General features: G+C 40.7%; 1 pseudogene; it reads left to right on the top strand.

Annotated features, from left to right (window-relative positions):
* Positions 1-6,917: 6,917 nt before the first annotated feature.
* On the top strand, positions 6,918-8,690 carry LOC110220353 (TCF3 fusion partner homolog pseudogene; annotated as a pseudogene).
* Positions 8,691-9,308: the final 618 nt, after the last annotated feature.

The raw sequence follows: 9,308 nt of genomic DNA, 5'->3' as shown, positions 1-9,308 counted from the left end.
TGAGAGGCAGTATGATGTGGTAGACACAATGATGGCCTTGAATATAGAAATTTAGGAAAATCTGTGTTCTAATCCTGCCTTTTACATATCCTGGCTGTGTGACTCCAGGCAAATCATTTAAAATCAGTGCCCTCAGGCAGCTCTCAAAGACATTAAGTTGCATAGGTGGTGATCATCAATGATAAAGTTTCTTCACCTGGAAATTTTTTAGATCAATGAAATCACAATACCAGTCCTTGTAATACATTCATATACATATATCTATACGTGTATGTATATATGTACAGGTAAATTATGTGTATATATGTGTATTCATTGTGTATGCATATATAGGGCATATGTATACATATGTGTAAGTATACATATATAGACAATATACATATCTATAAGCAATATATATGTGTATATCCATATATACAACTCTAATTTACTTAGCTCCCTATTGTATTTATACACACATATCATACATATGATAGACAGATAGATAAATGATGGATAATTATTATTAGATACTATGATATAGATATTACATATATATATATATATATATATATATACATACATACATGCATGCATGCATACACACATATCTCTACTATGTGTTTGTTGACTTCCTGAATAGAATAGTATACTGCATGATCCTTGAAGAAAAGGACTATTTTTTTCACTTTTTTGTCTTTGTATCCCACTGTCTGGCACACATTAGGTGCTTAAATGCTTGTTGAATTGAATTATATTAAATTGGATTGTGGAGTAGGCACAGCTAGTGAGCCTAGAACCTCTAAAACAAATTCTGAAATACAGTGAGGAGTCAGCTGTAAACAGAACCTCCCACTTTCCCAATGAGTTTGACCTAAGACCCTGGAGAGCTTGCTTTTGTAAATTTCCCTCAGATTTGGACCTAGAGGCAGGAGAGCTGGTGTTGCTGGGGCCATGACCTCTGAGTCTTCATTTGCCCTTGATCTGAGCTGAAATGCTACCATCCTCCTAGAGCGAGCAGACCCAATTATCAGGGATCCCCTCACGAGAGCCCTCCCTTGAGAGGTACATATATAAAAACATTTCCTGCTTCCTTTGAGTCTGAAAGAATTGTTTTTCCCCTGGTCTTGAAACACTTCCTTGAATATGCCATAGGTGCTATAAGGTGACACAGGGATGTACAGGGAAAAATGTTTCTGCTTAAATGAATAAGTATGACAGTTTCCAATCCATTAAAAATATGTTAACACTCATCCATAGCACAAGAAACATAACTCAGGGCAATCCAAAGTCCTTTATGAAATATATACCTCATTTTTAAAAGGAGCATTTATACTTTCCAATTAAGCAACTTATTCAAACAGTCCTATCAAATTCTTTAAAACATTACCTCTCAATCTGGTGTACTAGTTACCTACTTCAGGATTCATCTAAAGAAAGAGCATAGAATCAATGATTAATAACTAGAAGGACTTTTAGAAGTCTCTATCATTTTCCCTTTCAGAAAATTGAAGCTCAGAAAGATTAGATGATTTATCTCAGATCACACAGATAAATGTCAGAACATGGATTTGAAGCAAGGTCCTGGGACTAGGGCACCTAGGTGATTCAGTAGAATGCCAGACCTGGGAGGCAGAGCCAAGAAGGTGGAGTAAAAGCAGAGACTTGCTTGAGCTGTCCCCCAAACTCCTCCAAATATCTGAAAAAAACTGGATCTAAACAAATTCTAGACCAGCATAACCCACAAAAAGACAGAGTGAAACACATTTCCAGCCCAAGACAATCTGGATGGTTAAGTGGAAAGGTCTGTTGCACCAGACTAGGACAGTAGCACAGCTCAGCATGTGCCACAAGGGCAAAGATCAGGCCTCAGCAAACCTGGAGCAGGCCTCAGGGGACTGAATCACAGGCAACTGTGGTGGTTTCCAGATTTCTCAACCCACAAACACAAAAGACCACTTAGAAGGTCAGTAGGAGAGGTCTGTTGGACCACGGTAAGAGAGAATCTTGCTCCCAGCCCCAGTCCTGGTGCAGCCCAGTGGTAGTGGCCGCTTCTGGAGCTCTCAGCTCACAGATGGAGGGGGAATCAAGTGGCTAATCAGTAGGGGATTGCAGGGATCTCTTTGCTGGTGCTGAGGAAGGATTCTCTTGCTTTGCCTGTGCTTGGGTCTGGGTTACAGTTCTAGTGGCAGTCCTGGGGCAAGAAGGGGCACTGGTGTGATGGAGCTTGTAGTAGCAATGGAGAGTGAAGCCTTCTCACAGTTCTAAGGCAGAAAAGAGTGTTTGTTGTCACTCAGAGACCAGAGCACAGGCAAGGAGAGAAATAAACACCTGGCCCTTGATCATACCATTTTGAAAGAACTGAAAACTTACAGGTCCCTAGAAGTATCTCTGTAAACAGCTGCACAAAACCCCTGAAGCTTGGGATAGTACATTCTCCACATTGAAAGCAGACTGTTACCTTAACAAAGAGTTTAAAACTCAAGTAATTGGCTGGGATCATGAGCAAGCAGCACAAAAAGAGTCAGACTATATTATCTTACTTTGGTGACAAAGAAGATCAAAATATACAACCAGAAGAAGACAACAAAGTCAAAGCTCCTACATCCAAATCCTCCAAGAAAAATACAAATCAGTCTCAGGCTATGGAAGAGCTCAAAAAGGATTTTGAGAAGTAAGTAAGAGAAGTAGAGGAAAAACTGGGAAGAGAAATGAGAGTGATGCAAGAAAATCACGAAAAACAGGTCAACAGCTTGCTAAAGGAGACCCAAAAAAATACTGAAGGAAATAACACCTTAAAAAAGAGCCTAACCCAAATGGCAGAAGAGGTCCAAAAAGCAAATGAGGAGATGAATGCCCTAAAAATAAAAACTAGCCAAATGAAAAAGGAAGTCCAAAAGATTACTGAAGAAAATACTTCCTTAAAAATTAGAATAGAGCAATTGGAAGCTAGTGACTTTATGAGACATCAAGACACTGCAAAACAAATCCAAAAGAATGAAAAAATAGAAGACAATGTGAAATATCTCATTGGAAAAACAACTGACCTGGAAAATAGATCCAGGAGAAGAATTTAAAAAATTGGACTATCTGAAAGCCATGATCAAAAAAAAGAGCCTAGACATCATCTTTCAAGAAATTATCAAGGAAAACTGCCCTGATATATTAGAACCAGAGGGCAAAATAGAAATGGAAAAAGTCCACTGATCTCCTCCTGAAAGAGATCCCCAAAGGAAAACTTCTAGCAATATTGTAGCCAATTCCAGAGTTCCCAGGTCAAGGAGAAAGTATTACAAGCTGCCAGAAAGAAACAATTCAAGTACTGTGGAAACACAATCAGGATAACACAAGATTTAGCAGCTTCTACATTAAAGGACGCCAGGGCATGGAATATAATATTCTGGGGGGCAAAGGAGATAGGATTACAACCAAGAATCACCTACCCAGCAAAACTGAGTATAATCCTTCAGGGGAAAAAATGGGAATTCAGTGAAATAGAGGACTTTCAAGCATTCTTGATGAAAAGACCAGAGCTGAATAGAAAATTTGACTTTCAAATACAAGACTCAAGTGGAACATGAAGAGGTAAACAGGAAAGAGAAATCATAAGAGACTTATTAAGGTTGAACTGTTTACATTCCTGCATGGAAAGATGATATTTATAACTCATGAGACCTTTGTCAGTATTAGGGTAGTTGGAGGGAAAAAATTATATGTATGGATAGATAGATAGATAGATAGATAGATAGATAGATAGATAGATGGCACAGGGTGAATTGAAGATTAAGGGGTCATATCTGGAGAATAAAATTAAGGGATGAGAGAGGATTATACTTGGAGAAGAAGAAAGGGAGAGGTATAATGGAGTAAATTATCTCACAAAAAAAAAGAAAAGAAAAGGCTCTTACAGTGGAGGGGAAATGGGGGAAGGTGAGAGGGAATGAGTGAATCTTATTCTCATAGGATTTAGCTTAAGGAGGGCATAACATACACATTCAATGGAGTAAGGAAATCTGTCTTACCCTATGGGAAAATAGGGGAGGAAAGGGACAAGAGAGGAGGGGGATAATAGAGAGGAGGGCAGATTGGGAAAGCAGGTAATCAGAAGCAAATAGTTCTGAGGAGGGACAGGGTCAAAAGAAAGAATAGAATAAATGGGAGTGCAGGATAGGCTTAAGGGAAATAGAGTTAGTTTTTCACAACATGTCTACTATGGAAGTGCTTTGCATAACTGCACTTGTATAACCTATATTGAGTTGCTTGCCTTTTCAGTGAGGATGGGTGGGAAGGGAGGAAGGGAGAAAATTTGGAACCCAAAGTTTTAAAAACATATGTTTAAAAAAAGTTTTCACATGCTACTGGGAAAGAAGAAATACAGGAAATGGGGTACAGAAGTCTGTCCTACCGTACAGGAAAATAGAAGGGGAAGGGGATAAGAGAAGTGGGGAAGAGATAGAAGAAAGGACAAACTAGGGGAAGGGTTATTCAGAATGTATGCCCTTTTGGGATGGGGGGAGGGTTGAGATGAGGTGAAAATTTGTAACTCAAAATTTTGTGGAAGTAAATATTGAAAACTGAAAATAAATAAATTTATATATATAAAAAATCCCTCTTTTCTCTGCTATCCAGTAAGGCATCCTTTACATATTCTTTTTAACTCATTTTTTTTTCAGTTGACAAGCATTTATTTTCTTTCCCCTCCACCTCCTTGATGGTGAAAACAAACAAAAAAGAAAGGGGGGAAATTAATAATAAATATACATAGTACAACTACAACAAAACAAACTCCCATTTTAGGCATGTCAAACAAACATGTCTCATTCTGCAACTTGACCTCTCTGTCAGGAGATGAGGAGCATGCTCCATTGTGGGTCCTCTGAACTGGTAATTCTGTTACCAGTAACTGGTCATTGCATTGATCAGCATCCCTAAGTCTTCCAAACCTGCTTGTCTTTACAGTATTCTTATCATTGTATAAGTTGTTCCTGTAGGCTCTACTTCCCTTACTCTGTATTAGTGCATATAAATCTTCCAAGTTTCTCTGAAATTAACCCTTTCATTGTTCCTTTTGAAGCCATAGCATTTCCATTATGTGAGTTTTTAGTATTATAATTTAAAGAAAAACTGGTTGGGGAGTCAGGAGACTTATACTCTAATCCTTGTTCCAGTAATGAATACCTGTGTGGGATTGCATTGATACATTTGACCTCATTGACCCTCAATTTCCCCAAACAAAAATGAAGACTAAACTAAATGATTTCTAAGGTCCTTGACTTTATGATCATAATGAAGGTAAAATAGATTTAGGACCCAATAATGAAATTCTTTTAAGAAATCATGAGGGACAGCTAGGTGGTGCAGTGGGTAGAGCTCCAGCCTTGGAATCAGGAGGACCTGAGTTCAAATCTGGCCTCAGACACATGACACTTAACTAGCTGTGTGACCTTGGGCAAGTCACTTAACCCTGATTGCCTCACCCAAAAAAAAAAAAAACAAGAGAAAGAAAAAGAGAGGGAGAGAGAGGGAGAGAGAGAGAGATATCATGAATCTAGAGCTGAATGGAAACTCTGACCCAATCCTCTCAAAGTAACTACCAGGAAGGTTAAGCAAACTTGCCCAGGGACATACAGCTAGTAAAAATACTAGCTAGTATTTATATTGCACTTTAAGTTTTGCAAAATGCTTTACAAATATTGTCTCATTTAATCATCACCACAACACTCATAGATAAATGCTATTATTATCCCCATTTTTGGAACGAGAAAACTACGAGTAAGAGAAGGTAAATAACATGTCCAGAGGCACACAGCAAGGAAATGTCTGAGTCTAGATTTGAAATCAGAAGACCTTACTCTAAGTCCAACACTCTATCCACTGTGCTACTTGGCTGCCTAGTAAATGGCAGAGGTAGGATTTGAACCCAGGACCTCTGCCTTTTATCATGTCTAAATTCCCACATGATAGAAACTATAAGAAAAGGGAGGGAACAAGCATTTATTATGTGCCTATTATGTGCCAGGTATTCTGCTCAGAGCTTCATGAATATTATCGCATTCAATCCTCATGGTTATCCTTTAAGGTAAGTGCTATTATTATTCCCTTTTTACAGTTAGAGAAACTAAGATAGATAGATGTTAAGTGATTTGCCTAGAGTCACATAACTAGTAAGTGTTTAGGACCAGATTTGAACTCAGGTCTTCCTGACTCATATAAAGCACTCTATCCACTATGCCGTCTGGCAGCCCAGTATGTTTTAAAGGTGGTATTTAAATGCAGGACCTCTTATTCTGGAGTTGTGATCTTTCTGCTTGACCATGCCTAAATTCCCACTTGATAGAAACCATAAAGATAATGATGAGGATTTGAGATTTTAGGAGTATTCAACTTGCATTCAATTCAGCTAAAAACATGTAGTCAGAGAGGGATAATAGCTGGCAGCTTGGGGGATGCATTGGTACCCATGGAATGTTGAGAGATCAAGAAGAGAACCTCTTCTGTAATAACAAATCCCTAGGGAGTAGTAATAAATCCCTAGGAAAGGATTTATGAAAGTACATAACATGGACAAGAGACCATGAGGATGAAAAGATATGAATGGGAGTGCTAGAAAGAGGGTCAGAAAGCTGTCAAAGTATTTTAGAAAAGCTAGTTGAAACATTTAGTGAGGCAAAAGAAAGCTTTCTTTTGGATTTATGGATCTAGAATTGGAAAGGACATTAGAGGCCTTCTGGTTGTGGGCAGAGGTGGTAGAGTAAAAACTGACTTGCTTGAGCTCTCCCCCAAACCCCTCCAAATACCTGTAAAAATGACTCTAAACAAATTCTAGAGCAGCAGAACCCACAAAAAGACAGAGTGAAACAAATTTCCAGCCCTAGACAACCTGGACGGTCAATAGGAAAGGTCTGTTGCTCTGGGCTGGGAGAGGAGCGTAGTTCAGCATGGCCCAAGCAAGCAAAGGCAGGGCCAGAGCAAACCTAGAGCAGGCCTCAGGAGAAAGCATGGGAAGTTATGGTGTTTTCCAGACTTCTCAACAAACAAATTCCAAAGACAGCTTAGGTCAGTGAGAAAGATCTGTTGCACCTGGATGAGAGAGGAGTCTGGTCCAGTCCTGGCTCTAGCACAGCTAGGTGGCAACCACAGCAGTAGCAGTTGCTTCCAGAGTTCTTAGTCCCCAGACAGTGTGGGGATCGAGCAGCTCTAATCAGGAGGGGATTGCAGAGATCTCTTTGCCAGTGCTGAGGCAAGACTTTCTTGCTTTGCCTGTGCTTAGATCTGAGTCACAGGCCTGGATGGTGGTCCTGGGGCCAGGAGAAGCACTGGCCCGGTAGAGGTTGTGCCTTGGTGAAGAGGGAATCCTCCTTACACTTACAAGGCAGAAAACAGTGCTTGTGGTGACTCATAGACCAGAGCACAGGCCAGTAAAGGAGTAAATACCTCTCCTTCGATTATACCACTTTGGAAGAATTGAAAATTTACAGATTCCTAGAAGTATCTCTGAAAACAGCTGCACAAAACCCCTGAAGCTTGGGACAGCACACTCTCCACACTGGAAGCAGAATCCTACCTTAACAAAGTGTTAAAAGAGTCAAGTAATTGGCTAGAAACATAAGCAAACAAAACAAAACAAAAAAGAGTCAGACCATAGAATCTTTCTTTGGTGACAAAGAAGATCAGAACATACAACCAGAAGAAGACAACAAAGTCAAAGCTTCCACATTCAAAGCCTCCAAGAAAAATATGAATCAGTCTCAGGCTATGGAAGAGCTCAAAAAGGATTTTGAGAAACAAGAGAAGTAGAGGAAAAACTGGGAAGAGAAATGAGAGTGATGCAAGAATATCATGAAAAACAAGTCAACAGCTTGCTAAAAGAGACCCCCAAAAATACTGAAGAAAATAACACCTTAAAAAATACACTAGGCGGGGGACCAAGTGCAGCTGAGGGACAGCCGCGGGGCCCTGTGGCCCCTCCACAGGCCAGATCCAAGGCTGATGGGGGATTCAAGGAGTTCTCGACTCTGCTGGGCTTGGAGCTGGCGCTGCCTCTGCTCTTTGGTGGCCACGTCCTGGAGTCTGAGCTGGAGATGAAAGTGGAGTTCGTCAGGGAAACCCTGGGTGGGCCAGGGCTCCGCTAGTGGGAGGAAGTGGAGGAGGTGGCCCAGGGCCGACTGCGCTGCCAGCAAAAGCTGAGCTGCTGCAAGTACTAGGTGCTGGGCCCTGCCGGAAGATTGAGCAGGTGAATGAGCAGACCTTGAATAGACTTCACCAGGTGGAGAGAATCACAAGGAGGCTCAGGCAAGAGCAAAGGTTTCTTATGTGAGTCCTAGATTCCTTCAGAGATGACTAATGGAAGAGCCAGTTCACTATTGTCCTGGAGGATGAGGGCAGCCAAGGCCCTGATGTCCCCACCCCAGGAAATGCAGAGAATGAGTCTCCAGAAAAGGAAAGCCTGCCACCTCCCCTCAGAGGCCCTCTGAGCCCAGCAGTCCCCCACCTGCGGAAGGCCCCAGTGGAAGAAAGAGGGGGAGGGCTCCCCAGAATGGATGCTGAAGTAGGGTGTTGCTAACCCCAAAGCAGGCCAGATGAAAGTGGAGGATGACTTTGGCTTCGAAGTGGATGAGGCCCCCACCACAGGATGGATGGCCTGAGGCCCAGACAAACTGCTTTCCTACCCCAGTTTGGCCAGCTCTCACTTTGACATTACCCCCCAATAAAGCTTTGTCTCCCCTCTTAAAAAAATAGACCAACTTTGGGCAGCTAGGAGGCACAATGGATGGAGTACCAGCCCTGGAGTCAGGAGGACCTGAGTTCAAATCCAGCCTCAGACACATAGCACTTCTGGCTGTGTGACTGGACAAGTCACTTAACCCCAATTGCCTCACCAAAAACAAAATAAAAACAAAAATAGACTAACCCAAATGGCAAAAGAGGTCCATAAAGCCAATAATAAGAAGAATGCCTTAAAAAGCAGAATTAGCCAAATTCAAAAGGAAGTCCAAAAGCTCACTGAAGAAAATATTTCCTTAAAAATTAGAATGGAGCAAATGGAAGCTAGTAACTTTATATGGAAACAGGACATTGTAAAACAAAATGAAAATAATTTAAAAATAGAAGACAATGTGAAATATTTCATTAGAAAAACAATTGACCTGAAAAATAAATCCAAGAGAGATCATTTCAAAAAGTATTGTTCTATCTGAAAGCCATGATCAAAATGAGAGCCTAGATATAATCTTTTAAGAAATTATCAAGGAAAACTGCCTGATAGTCTAGATCAAGAGGGTAAAATAGAAATGGAAAGAATCCACCAATGACCTCCTGAAATAGATCCC

This window comes from Phascolarctos cinereus, unplaced genomic scaffold (assembly GCF_003287225.1).
Source record: "Phascolarctos cinereus isolate Bilbo 61053 unplaced genomic scaffold, phaCin_HiC Scaffold_4;HRSCAF=312, whole genome shotgun sequence".
In the NCBI taxonomy this organism is placed as follows: Eukaryota; Metazoa; Chordata; class Mammalia; order Diprotodontia; family Phascolarctidae; genus Phascolarctos; species Phascolarctos cinereus.
This window is presented reverse-complemented; position numbering and strand designations above follow the sequence as displayed.